Below are 18,303 nucleotides of genomic sequence, written 5' to 3'. Positions count from 1 at the left end.
ACCGCGGAGGCCAGCCTGGGAGAATATATGTTTTTTGCATGAGCAGCCGCAGGCGGGGAGGGTGTAGTGTGCATGTTTTAAACGCGCACACTCACATGTGACGCCTGCATACTCACGAAGGCACCTGGCCTGCTCCGGAAACGAGCAGGAGGACGGTCATTTATTTGTGAAGTGAATTAAATCCCTGCACTCCTCGGCGAGCGGATGCAATTTTGGAGGAAATGTGGATACAATAAGTCCAAAGGAAGAAGGTGCATGTAAAAGAAGTGTTGTGTTGACAATGAATCAAGATTGGAATGAAGACTAAAGGATGCCAACGAGCTTCCTGATTGGCCGCAGGAGGAACTCTCCCATGTCTGAGCAGATATGTCTCTCGCTCTCATCACAGCGGGGCAATTTCAGTGGCTGTTATAGCCCCTCTATCTTCTCCCAGGCTACTCCTTATATCAGCATTTCAATTTCCTCCTAGGTGCAAGCACTGAGCACCTAAACTACTTCTGACTTTTTCTGAGATGAGGCAAGAAAGGAACTGGAAGGAGCAGCTGGATGGGGAGCGATGCTCTCATTGAGGTGTGGTCGCACAGGGCCAAGGAGAGAATGATACCAGCATAAAATGCATGATCCACTGGGTCTTGGGCGAGAACCACAGTCCGACGAATAAGCTTCAAGAGCACTAGCCATCGAGCTAAGTAATATGGCCCTGACTACATATACGGTTCCCATAAGGCTCCATCAGGCTCCCAAACAACCTGTGGGCCATATACAGCTATTAAACTTTTAAATTGGAAGTTTCCACATAAAATGATTTTAAACCTTTAATAAGGCTGTGAACAGCAATATGATTTGCAATGCCATTAAAAGAAATACCAGAAGTTAGTGTTGAACAATCCAAATGATTCGAATGGTTTCTGAAGTGAGAGACTGCACTTTCTAGCGATATACGGGTCTTTGCGGTAATCATAGGGACTACGTCATAGCAGCTCCAGGAAGAGGAGCCTTTGACAGAAAGCGGAGTGGGGTTCTCTGTCTTAGCCATTGCTCCTTTTTGTGTTGAAAATAGAAGACGGCTTGAATAAACTATAGTCATCCAGTGGTGTTGATGTATGGTAAGGGTGTCCAAATAGCGGCCTGGGGGCCATTTGTGGTCCGCGGCACAGCACATAATGGAAAAATAATGGAAAAAATTCTTTTACAAGAATAAACTAAAAATAGTAAAACAAAAATGAAAAAGTTGTAATTTTACGAAAATGTTGTCGTAATATTTTAAGGAAAAATAACGTCACTTTAGTTATATAAAAGAAGTAATAAAAAAAACCACAAACAAACCAACAAACAGAATAGAAAATTAAATTGCAGAAATAGTGATGTTACGAAAATAAAGTTGAAATAATATGGAAAAAAAGTCAAGACTACAAGAACATTTATAACAAAAACATTTTGAAACCCAGCAGAAATGGAAAAAAAAACAACTGCCATTTTAAAAGAATAAAGTCCACACACTAAGAGAAAACAGTTGGATTCTACCGGTTGCGGGTGGGGGAAGCCCCCAATCCTATACCCCTCCTATCCTAACTACCCCCCTGCAACCCCTCACCCCCAAGACGTTCTCCAGCCTTATCTGGGTGTGTCTCAGCATGTGTGGCTGGGGCCCCAATACCGCCCCCTCTGGCCTCTCTGTGTGTCTGGCAGTGTCTCAAAAATGTTGTTTTCCCATTTAAACCAGTAAAGCGTCAAAACAGTCAAAACAGTCAAAACAGTCAAAACATTGTAAACTCTTTTTTACCTCTTTCTTGTATTTTAGTCAACCTAAATTAATACTTTTACACCTATAATATATATGTGTTGTTTTTAAAAGACCTTATGTGCTTTTACAAAAAACATTACATCCTTAGCTACCGCCTTTCTACTACAGCTAGTTTGTTAAAAAATATATTTTCTTAAAAAATATCATGATTACCTGTCAGTCGTCCATCCACCAGTGCTCTCGTTTCTTCAAGAGCAAAGTAGAAATGACCCCTCTAGGCCACTCACTCCTGCATCTAGACCACTCCCCCCAACCGGTCGATACAGGCTACATAGAAAATCAATACAAATCAATAAATACATTTATCAATCAAAAACTATTGCACGCAACTGCAGAATGAACTTGATCGGTACATGAAATCATTTGCTGCTCAAATACTGGATGAACATAAAGAATGAGAAGTGCTGTGTGTCACCTTGTCCACAGAGATGAATACATGAACTGTTGGCAACTTGGATTGCATCACAAAAGAAAAGTTTAAAAACCTTGTCACTATTTTCTGACCCATTATTAAAATGTAATGTGCACTTTTTTATTATGTGCTGCTTTTTAGGATGCGTGAGTCCTGTTTTCTGTGCATCCTGTTTTCTGTGCATCACAATTATTGAAATTCACTGATCTGCTACAATTCCAATCCAAACTATACCCTCTACTACTACTACTACTACAAAAAAAAAAAATCTCAATGGCAAAATAAGAGGGAAAAATTTTACTTAAACATTTGCATGCAAAAACAACACAAAACCTTGTGGAACACAATTATGGCACGGACTGAGCAAAGAACTCAAACAATGTATTAAATGTTTGTTTTATTGCCATAACATAAACTTTTATGACAGGGGGCCATAAATCAATCAGGGCGTGTCTTAAATACCTTTTTGACACAAAGTCAACTATATATTTCTCTGATGCAATCCACCCTTTTCCGAGTGAGAACCATGGCCTCCGACTGGGGGTGCTGAGTCTCATCCCAGAAGCCTTACACTCAGCTACAAACCACCCCAGTAAACACTGATGATCACAACCCAATGAGGCCATCAGTACCACATCGTCTGTGAATAGTAGAGACGAGATCCTAAGGCCCCCAAATTGAACTCCCTCGACGGCTTGGCAGCGCCTAAAATTCTGTCCATGCAAATTATGAACAGAATCGGTGACAAAGAGCAGCCTTGGTGGAGGCCAACATTCAGGCCAATGTTAATCGGAAACAGGCTGGACTTACTGCTGGCAATGCGAACCAGGCTGCTGTTCCGGTTCTACAAGGACCGAATGGCAGTAGTAGCGCGCCACCAGTCCTGTACTCCCAGAGCACCCCCCACATGACACCACGAGGGATACGGTCGAATGCCTTTTCCAAGTCTGCAAAGCACATGTAGACCGGTTGGGCAAACTCGCATGTACCCTCCAGTACCCTTGCAAAAGTGTAGAGCTGGTCCAGTGTTGTACGACTGGTACGAAAATCACATTGCAACTCCTGTAGCGGTCGTACCCTTCTCTCCAGCACCCTGGAATAGACTTTCCCAAGGAGGTCGAGGAGTCTGATTCCCCTATAGTTGGAACACACCCTCTGGCCACCCTTCTTAAAAAGGTGGTCTGCCACTCCAGAGGGAATGTTCCTGACTTCCATGCAATGTTGAAGAGACGTGTCGGCCAAGACAGTCCCTCAGCATCCATCACTCTAAACAGTTTAATGTAATCAATTACATAAACTTGCCACTGCTATTAACACATTATTTTAGACAGCCCAAATATATACAGTATACATATATACAGTATAGCCGGCCCTCCTTTGACATTTTTTAACCCAATGTGGCCCGGAAGCCATAAATGCTGTTGCAATATGATGATCTGGCTCATCGTTCATAATTAATACCCATGTGACACATCAAAGTCCTTAAAAAGATAAGAGAGTCCACGTCTGTGCCCCGTCATCTAATCGGGGGTATAAAAAAATGGTTTTAACGCATAATGACATTGTCGGCTTGTGTTTTCTGTCATCTTCAACATAAAATAATGTCACATCCACTGACGCTGGTGTGTGCACATTAATCCTTTCATCTTCTTTCATCTCACCCTTTCACAAGACACTCGTCACCGTGACTATCTTCTGTCCTCCTTTCCTGCTCTTAGCTGTCTTAATTCTCATGTTGGCACCCTCACGGTATCTGTGTCATCTAAAATGAACACAACGGCCACGCTTACATGCACGCGATATTCCCGTTCAGGTTTCTTTAAGACAAGAATAAGAATATTCCAGTGTACGCACCAATGTTAATCAGCACACAGTGCAAACTTGGTTGGCATCATTAATCCGTTCCAGAAGATCCGACTCTAACCGAAACGGGTAGAAAAAACGATTAAGAAATAATGTAAATACAAAGACTGTGTTCCAGAAATCCAAAAATAAAACAAACTAAATAAAACAAAAGTTTTACAATTATAGTTTTACATGCAGAAACAAAATTGAACGGCATATTAATACATATAAAATGATGAGTGAAAGGATTAAATGAACATTTAACGAGAGCAACGCAGCTGCAAAATAACCCCCCAAGGAGCCAAAGGAAGTTGGAAGTGCCAGAATTTTTATAAAGAAGGTGAGAAACATTTATGAATTCAAGAAATAACTCACAAACAGGAAGGTGGTGCCTGTGTTGATCTCGCTGCCACATCGCGTCTTTGGCACCAATAAATGTTCATTTGTCCCTTTCATTCATTATTTACATACACTTACAATTGTTGTATGCGTGTAAAATTACAATTGGAAACAATAAAAATGTGTTTTGTGTTCATTTTTGAGACTTGTGGTGTGACTGTGTTAGTTAGCCAAAAACAACAGCACAGGTGTCAAACTCAAGGATGTGGCTCGCCTTTTATGTGGTCTGCGAAAGCCTGTGAATAATGTCTGTCAAAAATGTACTTCACTTTTTTCCTTCTAAATGTATTTGCTCTTTCATTTTGACAGAAAAATTGTACCGCATGCAGTTCTTCTACACTTGAATATTATCTGACCATGCAACAAGATACTCCACAAAAACAAATACGTGTCTGCTTGTCACCTTGACATTTTCCCTTCACTCAATTCACCCATTTCCAAGCAAGTTATCCATCAATTGCTAGTAAAAATGTAATAAATACATCGACAATTGTGTAATAATATCATGAGGTGATATTCATATTTATATTCAAATATACTGGTGGCAAGTGGCCCTCTGACGGCAGCCATAACTGCGACGTGGCCCTCAATGAAAACGAGTTTGACACCCCTGCACTACAGAGTCAACCGCTGATGACATCACAGACAAGCGACAGAGCTGAATTCTGGTTCCTGTTTCCATGTAAGCTGCGTGTTGTGATAAAAATACATAAAGAACACAATTGGACTCACACAATGTCTTAACACAAAAAAGATTCATGCCATATTGTACACTAACCAGAAAATGTATGCAAACCAAAGGCTAAATTTTGATGTAAATTTTTAACGATAACCTAAAAACACCCTAACAGAGCTTCTGCTGTATTTGCAATATTGTTGGTAATAACGTCACAGAATCAAAACAAAACATTTTATTGTTATTTCCACCAAAAAGCTGGACCCTTAAGAAAAAAACGCTTGCCTTTATGTTTTTGTATGTGTTGCCTTGGCAGTTTTGCGTCATATGTTGAAAAACATTTGTATACATGGTATCAACAATGGCCGCCATTGACAGGAGCACCTGATTGTACAACCTGTCAACATTCCTTTCAAGTACACCAAACAACTTTTCTATTTAAGTCATGAAGGATCCCTATGGTTTCCTCCTCACTCCAGAAATGCAAAACATTATCGTTTCCATTCGACGCCATGCCAGACCCAAACAAATCCCACGATCCTTTGCGATCTGAGCAGTGAGCGTGTGCAATGATGACTTTATATTCTGGTTGGGAGCATTTTCCAGTTTATGTGATGATATGACCTAAAGTTTCGGTTGACACAGGCATGTATGAGGCTGTCAAAAATGCATTCCGATTAAGGCTACAGGCTACAAGGTGATCCTAGGGGAGATCAAAGGTTCAAATATCCGTTTGGGCATATCCGTGCAGTACAACTGCATATTTTGGTGTGGCCTTTTATTGTGGCCAACCTAAAGCATCTTGATATGCCACATTTGAGAGGTAGATGAATTTTGAACGCTCACAAACACAGATTTAGACAGATTTTTGAACAATATTTGAGAGAGATTGGCCTTTTGTGTACATAGAAAAAGTTTTACATCTTCGAGTTCAGCTCATGAAAAATGGGAGCCAAACAAAAGTGTTGCGTTTATATTTTTGTTGAGTGTACATCATGAAGAATATTTGGAGCACTCAATTATATAATGACAAAAAAGGATATACTAGGACCGCTCCGATCAATTCCCGTGAAAAAGCACAGTATCGGCATATGCCGATCTAAGGCGGATAGTCCGAAAAGTGATTGGATGCGTCGGCCCTGCTGGAGCGCCACCATTTCTCCTTAATTCTCCTTAAAGAAGGCGCCTGCTCCTAAATTTCACAAGTGATTTTGAAAAAGTAAGTCAAATATGTTTTTCTCTAAATGTTATTGTTCCCCTTTCATATCATATAGCCCAGGGGCACCAGGGAGCCCCCCATGACCACATGAGGCGCCTCTAAGCCTGCTTTTCATTCAGCTTTTCAGTTAACAATGTGAGAACAGTAGAAAGAAATGCATTCTGAAATACAAAATGTGATTTGTGGAAACCAGCATTTTGTTGATGTTCTGGTAAAACAAGCATATTCGCTTTGTTTGGGTTGATATAAGCTATGAAAATAAATGTTGCCAAAATGAGTAGCTCTTGGCCATTTTCATTCTGTAAAAGTAGCTCTCGCAAGACAAAACGTTGGCGACCCCTGATATAACCAAGAGTACATTTAAAATTGTGCACTTAATCTATGTGATCGGTAGCAGCATACAACCCTGATCAGAGCACCCCAGTATAGACATATTTGAAGATCCACAAATAGTCTTGTTCCATAGTAAAACAAACCTAATGTAGGTTTGAAAAGTTGGATGTGTTTCACTGGAGGATCCCCTATAAAAAGGGACTATGTACAGTAATCCCACCTTTATCGCGGTTAATTAGTTCCAGACCTGTGATAAATTCATTTCCACGAAGTATGAGTCCTTATTTATGAATAGAAATATTTTCATTGCTAGACCGCAGAAAACCTTTTTTTTTTTTTTTGTTTTTCAACTGTCTAAATACAGGTTTTAACATTATTAGAGCCCTCCAAACATGAAATAAGACCCCATAGTCATCTTTAAACTCCTATTACCCAATATAGTAGAAATAATAAGAGAAAATAAGACATATGAGACATAAATAACATAAAATAGATTTGCGCATGTTAGCATTGGGAGAGTTCCTTGTTTTTGTTTCTATTTTACTCCTGGTTTCTGTACTAAGCCATTTAAGACATAAGTAATACTAATGCTTGTGTGTGTTGCTGTAAATGTGTTTGGATGCCAGGGAAGCTGACTGGCAGGTAGACAGGAAGTGACGTCGGGGGTTGAAAGTTGAGTTTTAGCTCAACAGTAGCCCGTGTTAGTGACCAGCGTGAATACTACACATCATCACGTCTTTCAATGCATCTTCCGAATGCCTTATATTTGTATTTTACTTCATTTAGCCATTTTCATGTTTGAAAATGCTTCATTAAGGGAAAATAGGTAAAATTTGTTTAAATATGAATACATTGTTTACTAAAAATAAGCTGTATTCAACCACAAAATAGCATGATTTATTAATTTACATATTTTTGACAAACCGTGACAGAGTGAAGCCGCAAAAATCAAAGTAGCGAGGATCACTGTAACGTAGAACTAGTCAGGCTGCATGTCTTTAAATGTCATTGACTATTTTAATTAGCGGTGACAAACATTTGGGGCCACCATTGTGACTGGTAAAATTGCTTTAAAACCACAGCTCAACATAACTTAAAAAAAACAAGAGACTGAATATGTAGAAAAAAAACTAAACAAAATCCCAAAGTAAAGAAAATCTGTCTAGAAAGATTTCTATGCGAGCTGCCACGTCCAGGAGTGCCATAACACAGTATTTGGACACACAGAGCACAGTATGTTGAAGTCAGTGGACTTCTTGCGACCGTAAGGATGACTCTGTTTATGGCGGACTGAACTCCCTTTGGAAGCCCCTTGGAGGGTTCCCGTCGTATGTTTGATGCATGAGGTGCTGCATCCACAAAGCAACGTGAGACAACCGGCATATTCGCCTACCTACTGTCAAAGCTTCAGAGTCGTGTCCAAAGTATTGTGACGCTACTGCCCTGCCCTCACAAAGTCGAATGCTGTTTTTTCCACAAGAACTCAACATGCCTGCAAGCCTCTACTACCCCTCTCTTTAAATATATCTATATGAGGGATGACCAAAGTGAGGCCCAGGGGCCATTTGTGGCCCTCGGCACATTCTAAAAATATAATCTAACAAGAACATTTCAAAAATAAAAAAAACAACAGCAAAACCTGAAAAATCAGCAGTCATTTTACAAGAATGAAGTCAAAATATTGAGAGAAAAAAGTTGCAATCTAAAGAATTTTACAAGATTTACAAGAATAATAAGAAATATTTTGAGGAAAAATCATGTCATTTTAGTAGCATACAATTGAAATAATAAAGAAAAAAGAAGGATTTTTAAAAAAAGTTGTAGTAGAAACAAACAAAACAACGACTAAAGTTGTAATTTTTGTTAATTTGCCATTTTAGGTTGCGGAGAATGTCGTAATCTTAAAAGAATGAAGTATATATAAATATAAAATATTATGGTAAGTCATAATTATGAAAAAAAAGAAAAAAACAGCTGTAATTTAACGATATTAAAGTAAAGATATTGAGAGAAAAATGATGGAAGAAAAAGTCAAAAAGTTTATTTTTTGATTTGATTATTTTTACCACAGTCGTGCTCGCTACATTGTGGTTCGAACATTGCTCCGTCACTTGATTGTAGTTTTTTTTTTTTTAATTCCGAAAATTTATTATTTTTTTACTATATTTTTGGAATATTTTAGGACAAACGTGAAAGGAGCGAAAAAAAAATTAAAAATAAAATAAAAAAAATGAATACATAAATATTAACCAAAAAGGGTATGCACAGAGTCACAGGTCACAATTTACAAAAATTATAAGTACTCCATGGGTGGTATGCTACTACGTGCCATTTCGTACTTGTACAACCGGAGCAGTAATGCAGTCGCTGTACCGGACCGTCATGGTGAAGAGAGAGCTCAGCCGAAAGGCAAAGCTCTCCATTTACCGGTCGATCTGTGTTCCCACCCTCACCTATGGTCATGAGCTTTTTGTCGTGACCGAAAGAACGAGATCGCGGATACAAGCGGCGGAAATGAGTTTTCTCTATAGGGTGGCTGCACTCACTTTAAGAGATAGGGTGAGGAGTTCGATCATCCGGGAAGGGCTCAGAGTAGAGCCGCTGCTCCTTCACATCGGGAGGAACCAGTTGAAGTGGCTCGGACATCTAGTCCGGATGCCTCCCGGACGTTCCGGGCATGCCCAGCCAGGAGAAGGCCACACAGGGCGGACAGAGGACACACTGGAAGAGGTGGCTGGAGACCAGGAAGTCTGGACTTCCCTACTGAGACTGCAGCCCCCGTGACCCAAACCCAGATAAGCGGAAGAAATTGTTTGGATGGATGGATGGATGGATGGTTATTACTTATTTTAATTATTTTTTGTGATATTAGTCATAATATTATGAGAAACAAGCAAAACAAAATAAAAGTTTTAATTTTTGTAATATTAGTTTGAGGGAAAAGTAATTAGGGGAATAAAGTCATAATATTGCGAAAATTACATTTATGAAGATTATTTAAGAAGAAAGCAGAAATATTTTGAAAATAACATAAAAAAAAACAGCAGCAAAAACATGAAAAAAGCAAAGACCAAAGTTCAAACTAATAATGTTTTTCACCTCTATCACAAAGCTGAGATGCATGTTTTTCTGGGAACTTTTTAGCATATCTACATGTGCTGCTTTACAAAATATCAAAATGGCCCTCGCATCCTTTCATTTTTCAGTATGTGCTCCTCGCTGGAAAAAGTTTGGACGCCCCTCATCTATATACATTTCAAAAATAGAAAGGCAACACGGGACGCACGGTGGCTGAGTGGTTAGCACACAGTCACACAAGCCACACAGTCAGGTGATCGGGAAGATCTGGGTCAAATCTCCGCTCTCTGTGTGGAGTTTGCATGTCCTCCCGTGCGTGCGTGCGTTTCCTCCAGGTACTCCGCTTTCCTCTCACATCCAAAAACACGCACGTTAGGTTAATTGGCGACTCTAAATTGTCCATAGGTATGAATGTGAGTGTGAATGGTTGTTTGTCTATATGTGCCCTGCCATTGGCTGGCGACCAGTCCAGGGTGTACCCCGCCTCTCGCCCGAAGTCAGTTGGGATAGGCTCCAGCATGCCCCCGCGACCCTAGTGAGGATAAGCGGAATGGAAAAAAAGATGGATAAAAGCAACACTTTTTTTTTTTTCCCTAATTTTTTATGAGCTGAACTCGAAGGTTGTCTATGCACACAAACGGCATAGACTCTCTTTCAAATATTGTGTTAGTGAGCATTCATCTTTCATAAGTCACCTCACAGGCGCGGCATATTCAGATGCTGATTAGACAGCATGATTATTGCGCAGGTGTGCCTTAGATCGCCTACAATAAAATGCCAACCCAATGTACATTTTAACTACGTTGGGTTTCCATGTTAAGAAAAGCTTCTATCAATAAAATAATGAGGTATGTGTAAGGAAGCAGCAGTCCAAAATGTGACATACTGTAGGTGAGAAAAAAAAAAAAAGGCACGGCTGTCGTCTTTCCGGAAAAAAAAGCCTGGTGTCAACGCCGGCTTATATAACAACGCCAGCACACCTCAAACATGCACCTTGTTCCCTCCAGAACACAGCGGAGCATGCCGATCAAACGCGTGCGGAATCCTAACCACCTCGCCGAGCCTGAAACTACATGACAGCACTCGTCCGAGTTAGTGAGTCAATGTTTTTCTCCAACTCTGGACTTCACTCACAGACTCTTTTCGCAGTATAGTGAATATACGTGTGTGTGCTGCACTCACACACACACACACGCTAACAAAAAGTACAACCTCTGCATCGCTTTATCATCCCTGGCTGCTGCAGAGTTTGTGTTGTAATCACAAACACACCCAGGCACACAATCTTTTCTTTAATCCTCACTCATTCGTCTTCATCAATTAACCTCCCCAACCAGAAGTAAAATAACATGAAAAAAAAGCAGAAGTGCGTCAGACATTTTGTGAAAGCCAAGAGCGGCTACACTCAGAACAAATACAATTGTCTCCATGGCAACAGAAGACCAAATGTTCTTTCTAGCCTGTCAGAGAGTGGAGAGCACAGAGGGATGAAGTTCTTTCATTAAGGTTTAACTGAGATGCCAGTGATATTTAATGCACGCCGTCTCCCATGCATTGCTAACATAGTGACTCGAGGCCACTAACTGCAGCACAAACAACCGCAGGTGAAGGTGTTTATTTTATTTAAGGGAAAACAAACGTAAAATGAACGCCTTCTATTGCTGGCAACAGTAAGAGTGAGCAGAATGGTAAATACTGTAGGAAGAATAAACTAACTTACCTGCATCAAGGAAAGCAGAGGAGAAAAGAGAAAAAAAGAATTGTTTTTAGGCCTTAGACAATTGTCATATATATGTTAAAAATATAATATCATCTTAATCAGCGCAGAGTAGGTGTGTATCACCATGGCGGAAATGTTCACACTTCAAAAAGTAAACATAGAACATGAGGGCAAGCTGTCGCCATCACTCAATGATTGATGACAATGTGGTGCAACATTATGTCACTGTCCATAAATGGTTTGCATCATTTACAAATAATGCACATAAAAGAAGAAAGGAAAGAAAGAAAAACGACAAAATGTGGTGATAGAGCAGATCCCCGCTTTTCGCGTAACTAGCGAATAGCGAGTAATTGGGACGCCCATAAATGTGTCTATTTTAGACACACATCCTAAAACCTCCTGTTATTTTTTTTACTGAACTTTTAAATATGCCTCACACACTTTAAACACATAAACACAACATGTATAGGTACTCATCACTAGTGAATTGGGGTGTCACGGGACACTCATGAGACGAGACGATACGCAAGATTGGGTCTACGAGATAAGACGAGATTGTAAGAGAAAATTTTAAGAAAAGTACAATGGAAAAAATCTAGACAATATAACATGATATATATTTCAATCTACTCATTTAATTCCCACTCCATTACACTCTTCTTCACTGTGTGTATGCTACTGGAACCCTCCTCCACCGAGACAAAGAGACTGTTAGACTGCAAAAGGGCTCACTCCGTTCATGCCGTTGTTCTGTGCAACAAAGATGCTGAAACCAATGCACAGAGTGAACCGTTTCCCTGCCTCTTTGGAGGCCGGAGGCGAGGAAACCAGACACACATGCGCCTGGCATTTTATCAAGTTCATTTTCACTGATTGTGTCGTTCAGAATTAATGTATTATTGTGCAAGGCCTCGTGGACACAAGTCTTTTTTGTGTGAACAAGAAATCTTGTCACGTTTTAATCTTGCGAGATCTTGTGGCAGCCCCACTAATAAATGATAATGTAAGATGATGGATTAAAAAATGGATTTATGAATCTTGGGGTGACTAAAAATATGACTAGGGAGTCAAAATGTAAAATTTGAGGTGCACTGAGAACTTGTATAATTTATGCAGAGTTCATAGCTTCTTGCCTAGCTTCTTGCTATGCAGCTGGTGTTTTTTAGAAGCAAAACAGAAGATCTTCAAGACGCTTCCCATGCTAACACGTGTGACGGCGGCGGACACGAAAGGTAACGATTTCCAAATTTCCTGCACTTTGTCAATGTTATCTATGGACCAGAAACTGTGTGCGTATAATGACTTCCACTGCAAATCATTTTACAGGACTAACCTGAGTGGTTGTAATTCACCATTAAAAAGGAGAGAAAGTATTGTGACTGTCATTTCCGGTAAATGCACAACAGTTGTAATAGATTTGGGGCAGCACCACACTGTCAAAATTCAAGCACTCAGGAACTAAGTACGCAGTGTAAACAGTATACTTATTGAACAGTAGGGACGGAAGTATTCTATTTGATACACAGGCACAGTTTCTAAGGTGACTGACTCAATATGATTGGCTGCAACGTGATATCACACCCTGTGTCTCCATTGGTGGCCACAACTGCCCGACAAAATGTTTTGAAATAAAACGTGATGCAGTGATGGATGTGACGATTGCCACAAAGAGAGCTTTACTGTTCCGGTGATTAAGCTGTCTAATAAGACAGATTTCACTTTTATGAAATTCTTTAGTGTAACAGTTTATTATTGCACCTGCCATTCAGACAGCGAGGATGCGTTCCATGCTGAGCATGTGTTAAAAACGATGAAACAGACCGACTTGCTGTCACTGATAAAAGAAAGAAACAAGTTCTATTCCGGGCTACATGTGCATGTTTGTATGTAGGCGCTATCGTCCAGCAATCAATTTCTCAGCATGCCGGTTGCACTTGAGTGATGGGAGCGCGGAAGTGGCGACACTCACATCTTCAAACGTCATGGAGAATATGACGGCTGCCTGCATGCCCCCACTCCCCAGCTCGCACACTTGAAAAGTTCTGCCGTTTGCCACTCGTGTTATCAGTCTCCGGCTGAGCATGGAGCACAGCCATGTGAGGAGGCTACCCGCTGCCGGACGCCCCCGGTGGAAATTCCATTAGCCCGCTTGGAGATCCCGACGGGAGATTTGCACCTGACAGACCAGTGAACAACATCGGCACCGAGGACAATCGGTTACAGCTTACAACTGGTAGAACGCTGGCCGAAACGTGTACCCATGGCAACTTTGACCCATAATCTCAGATCATATTCCATTGAAAAAAATAACAGTCAATCGTGTTTTCAGAAGGTCACCTCGAATTTATAAAATGACTTCTTTCACTTTTTTCCCCCCTTGTTTTTCATTTTTTCTTTCACACCTTTTCATGTAGTGACCAAAAGGACAAGAATGCGGGTACAAAGCGGCAAAAATTAGTTTCCTCCATAGGGTGGCCGGGCTCTCCCTTAGAGATAAGGTGAAAAGCTCTGCCGTCCAGTAGAAGCTTGGGGTAAAGCCACTGCTCCTCCGCATTAACAAGAGCCAGATGAGGTGGCTCGGGCATCTGGTCAGGAGGCCTCCCGGACGCCTCCCTGGTGAGGTGGCCAGGGCACATCCAACCGGCAGGAGGCCACAAAAAAGACCCAGGATATGTTGGCGAGACTATGTCTCTCAACTGACCTATGAACGCCTCAGTATCCCTCGGGAGGAACTGGACAAAGTAGCTGGGAGAGGGAGGTCCGGGCTCCTCTGCATAGGCTGCGGCCCCTGTGATCCGACCCAGGATAAGTGGAAGAAGATGGATGGATGCTGACGCTGCATCAGGCATCATCATCATCTCTAAATTGTCCATAGGTATGAATGTGAGTGTGAATGGTTGTGCCTTGCGATTGGCTGGCGACCAGTCCAGGGTGTACCCCACCTGTCGCCCGAAGTCAGCTGGGATAAGCTCCAGCATACACTTGCACCCCTAATGAGGAGAAGTGGTATATAAAATGAATGGATGGTTGAAATGCAGACTCTGATCCCCAAAGAACCTGCTCTCTTATGTTGTGCCATGTGTTTGTAGAAGGGTTGCTTGGTCTCTCCAATGTAGGGGTCAACCAGCAAGAAGAGTTAAATTGCCTCTCTTCATTCCCGTGGAATGAGACAATCTTCGGGGAAGAGATGTTAGGAGTTGATGTGATGTCGAAAACCTGCTACTGTTTAGAGAGGGCCTTTCTAGCCATAGCATGGCTCATGTGGTAGAGTGGTGGTCTCCCAACCTGAAGGTGGCTGGTTCGATCCTCTGCCCTGTGACCATGTCAAGGTATTCTTGGGCAAGATACTGAACCCCCAGTTGCTTCTAATGCAACGTCACCAGTAGGTAAATGTGCTAACAGTGTCAAAGTGCTTTAAGTACCTTGATGGTGGAAAAAAAAAGTCGATACAAGTGAAAGTCCATTTACTATTACCATTCAAACCTGCGGTCCTCCCTATCCAGAATTTTAACATCGTATTCATCAAAGAAATGTCCCTTTTTCATATGCAAATGAACTGCTGACTGTGATCACCGATGAACCTGCTCTCCTATATTTGTAGAAGGTTTGCCTGGTCTCTCCAATGTAGAGGGTCACCCAACATGAAAAATCCAATTGCCTCAATTCAATCTTTGCAGATTACCTGGATGATAACCTATACAAATTTGAACTACAGCATAGAATTCCGATCTGATGAGGTCTTTTTCTTTCACTAGAAGATCATCACCTTTTTCCAAACTATGTCCTCGTCTTTAACGAGTCAACAGGAGGTAAATTGTCACCTTCTCCTTTTACGACTTGCAGGTCGTTTTTTGGCCCCAAGATCTAGCGGTCCGTCCCAAGCGTCCTCCATCGAGGGATGGAGGTAATGGCTCCTTAACTGCCTAATGTCACGTTAGTGCTGCTAATTAGCAATAACAGAGAGCAGCTATGGAAGCCAAAGAAGTTGTTGAGCTCACCGTGGAGAATGGCAGAGTCCAATTGGGCGCGTATTAGTTTTTCATTAACACGCCTTTCACCTTGTTCTCCAGCGTTGTCTGGCTAATTGGCACACCCTCGCCTCTCCAGACCACAGGAGGGAAGGCTTTTATGGAATTCCTCCTCTGCAAAGCTGGAAATCATCTCAGCCCACACTTATTCTCCAATCTAAATCATTTAACCCGTCCAGTCACCTAACATGCAGACAGGAAGCTTTAGCAAGAGTTGTATTACTCTCAGGAAATTAGGCCAAATCACTTGTGAACATTTTATTTGTACAAATGTCCTCTCAATAGTGCCTCCCTGAGTAGCCTGTTGCGTTTTATTGGATACTTTAATGCACAAGACCCGCACGGTTAATCACGTCAGGACAAAACAATTACACATTAACTCCAAGTACAGGCCATTATTTATTTATTGAGGAATGGTCATAACCTGGAGCTTTGTTTATTATTTTTTATTTAACAAGCCGTGTGGGTGCACTCCTATTAAGAGTGCGACTTCTGCACACACTTTACAGTTAGCGCCCCTTCAGACATTGAAAGGCTACCTATTGGTTTGCTGCACATGCAAGGTGCTTATCAACTAATGACATCAGAAAATAATAATTACACTTTATCTTGATGACCTTTGATGCTTAAAGGCATAGCTGAGATTTTTTGACATCCCCATCAACAGTGGCTTACACCCCACCCCATCCCACCCACCCACACACACTTTGTCCAGTGTCCAGTGAGCCGAGGTCTGGTCGGATTTCGGTGATGAGGAACATAGTTCCGGTTCGTTGGTGGGGCCACTTAAGTAAAGTAACGTAACGTAAGTAAAGTAACGTTAATACACTTTTAAGCCCTTTCAAAATCCTATTTAGGACATTTTATGAGATTTCAAGGGAATTTTAGACATTTTACGGCTTTAAATTCAAATGATTGGATTTTTAAAGACCGCACAAATACAATGTTTAACTTTTATTTTTTTAAAATTGTATTAAAATGTATCCATGTTTTATTTAAATTGTCATTTGGCTATATTAAGAGCATGAGCCAAAAAAAAAAAAAGTCAGAATACATAGAAACAAATTTTAATGTGCTCCTATGGCAATGACCTAAGTCGGCCCCCATATTTGCTTGAAGTGACGGCAACGAGCAGGAAAAGATCCCTGTGCTATTGAAGAGAGACACAGAGATAGAGGGAGTATTTGGGTTTGCTCTCCGAAGCATTGCACTTGTTCAGTCTCAGTTGGAGATGTGCTCCACACTTGGCTGCATGTCCTTGGACTTGCTAGATTTAAGCATCGACAAAACGTCTTCCAGGCGTGACGAGTGAGACAACGGCCCAGTCTTTGTTGCTCCAGATGACAAAATAACAAACAAGGATTTGCACTTTAATAGCCTGCAATTAAACAAGCACTCACGCACTCACGTGTTTGGACGAGCGGAGGTTCTTGGGTACAAAGTTCATGATTACTTCAATCTTCCACATTACACGTGTAGGAATGAGGAAGAGCGCTGCATCTCAAAATCAGCATCCGGGGATAAGAGTGAGGAGAGAGTTGGACTTGGGCCTAGTTTGCATTCAACCCAAGCGGGACAAGTCGGTCCTGTCAAGAATCAAGCTCCCTCTCCCTCCCTCCTCTGAGGTGCCCTTGAAAGCTCTGAAGGAGACTGAACTTCACAGTTGCCTAATTTCGGCTCGGGATCTGCCTGTTGTTTCAATGGAAGTCCGTCCAGCGGGCCTGGCACCACTTCATTTGGTTATTCTTGATTGGCAAGGGAGGCGGCCCCAACCCAGGGTAAGTTGAAACAGAGCAGCCCGTTTTGTCATTAATTGGTTCCAAAGGTCATTTTTCCCAAAGGAAATAATGTAAATACAAAAATTGTAGTGGAAAATTTTGACGAAAACCGAATTGTAGAAAAACTGTGGCGTATGGAAAGTGAGATTTAATCCCTCGTTTATCGTGGTTAATTGGTTCCAGACCCTACCGTGATGAGTACATTTCCGTAAAGTAGGATTCCTTATTTACAAATGGAATATTTTCGTAGGTAGAGCATAGAACACTTGTTTACGACCATCTAAATGTTTTTTTCAGTTTCAGTTTATTTCGAACAGGCATATGAAGTTACATCCGAATACAGCAGTTCCACAGTTCAACATGTCCGAAAAGGAGTAGGAAGAAGCAAAACCTATCCTACCTCTTCTTTATAACACTTCAAACTCTATTTTTTCCTTTTCTCACTTGCCGTGTTCGTTGTACACTATTGACGCAAAGCGAGGGACACGGGGCCCTGAGCAAAACCCCAGGCAAAGGACAAGCACACTGCCGCGTCCACGGGCGAATCCAACGCAACCCGCAGACAGCAGATATGTTTTCATCCCTGCCGTCCAACTCCCCTGCCAGAGAACAGCAAGTTGGACAAAAAGCACCGAAACACCAAATCGCCCAAAATGCACACCCAGAGGCAATGTTTCCCCCTTATTTTTCAAGTGTCTGAGCATGCACAAAAATGACCTGAGGATTCCTTGGACCTCTGTGAGCGCCATCAGATGTGTACACTGTAGTATCACACCTGTTCAAAACCTGAACTTCCATTCTGTCGGACTTTGTAAATGACTGCTTTCAAACAGACGTCAAGGAGGATTCCACAATGTAGCGTTCTTTATTCTCAACATCAGCCGTGGTCTGATACAATTAACCATCTGAATCTTGTAGAAAACCCCTAGTTGATCATTTCATTTTCCAGTTCTTTTCTTATTTACCATTTATATTGTTAATTAGATATACTTTTATTTCCTTATGTGA

At 41.3% G+C, this 18,303-nt stretch overlaps 1 protein-coding gene across 6 annotated transcripts in view; it reads right to left on the bottom strand.

Moving 5' to 3' along the window:
• lingo2 (leucine rich repeat and Ig domain containing 2) overlaps window positions 1–18,303 on the bottom strand; it is a 252,837-nt gene that overhangs the window by 56,828 nt on the left and 177,706 nt on the right. The window contains exon 5 of one of the 6 annotated variants that reach the window (XR_008572877.1): window positions 2,382–11,486. The exons of the other annotated variants lie outside the window; for them this stretch is intronic. The gene's annotated coding sequence lies outside the window, so the exon portion shown is untranslated. Of the gene's footprint in view, window positions 1–2,381; window positions 11,487–18,303 lie in introns of those variants that run through there. 6 annotated transcript variants of the gene reach the window in all.

The sequence above is a fragment of the Dunckerocampus dactyliophorus genome, chromosome 11 (genome assembly GCF_027744805.1).
Source record: "Dunckerocampus dactyliophorus isolate RoL2022-P2 chromosome 11, RoL_Ddac_1.1, whole genome shotgun sequence".
Classification (NCBI taxonomy): domain Eukaryota; kingdom Metazoa; phylum Chordata; class Actinopteri; order Syngnathiformes; family Syngnathidae; genus Dunckerocampus; species Dunckerocampus dactyliophorus.
Note: the sequence above shows the minus strand (reverse complement) of the source record. Positions and strands in the feature narration are given on the sequence as shown.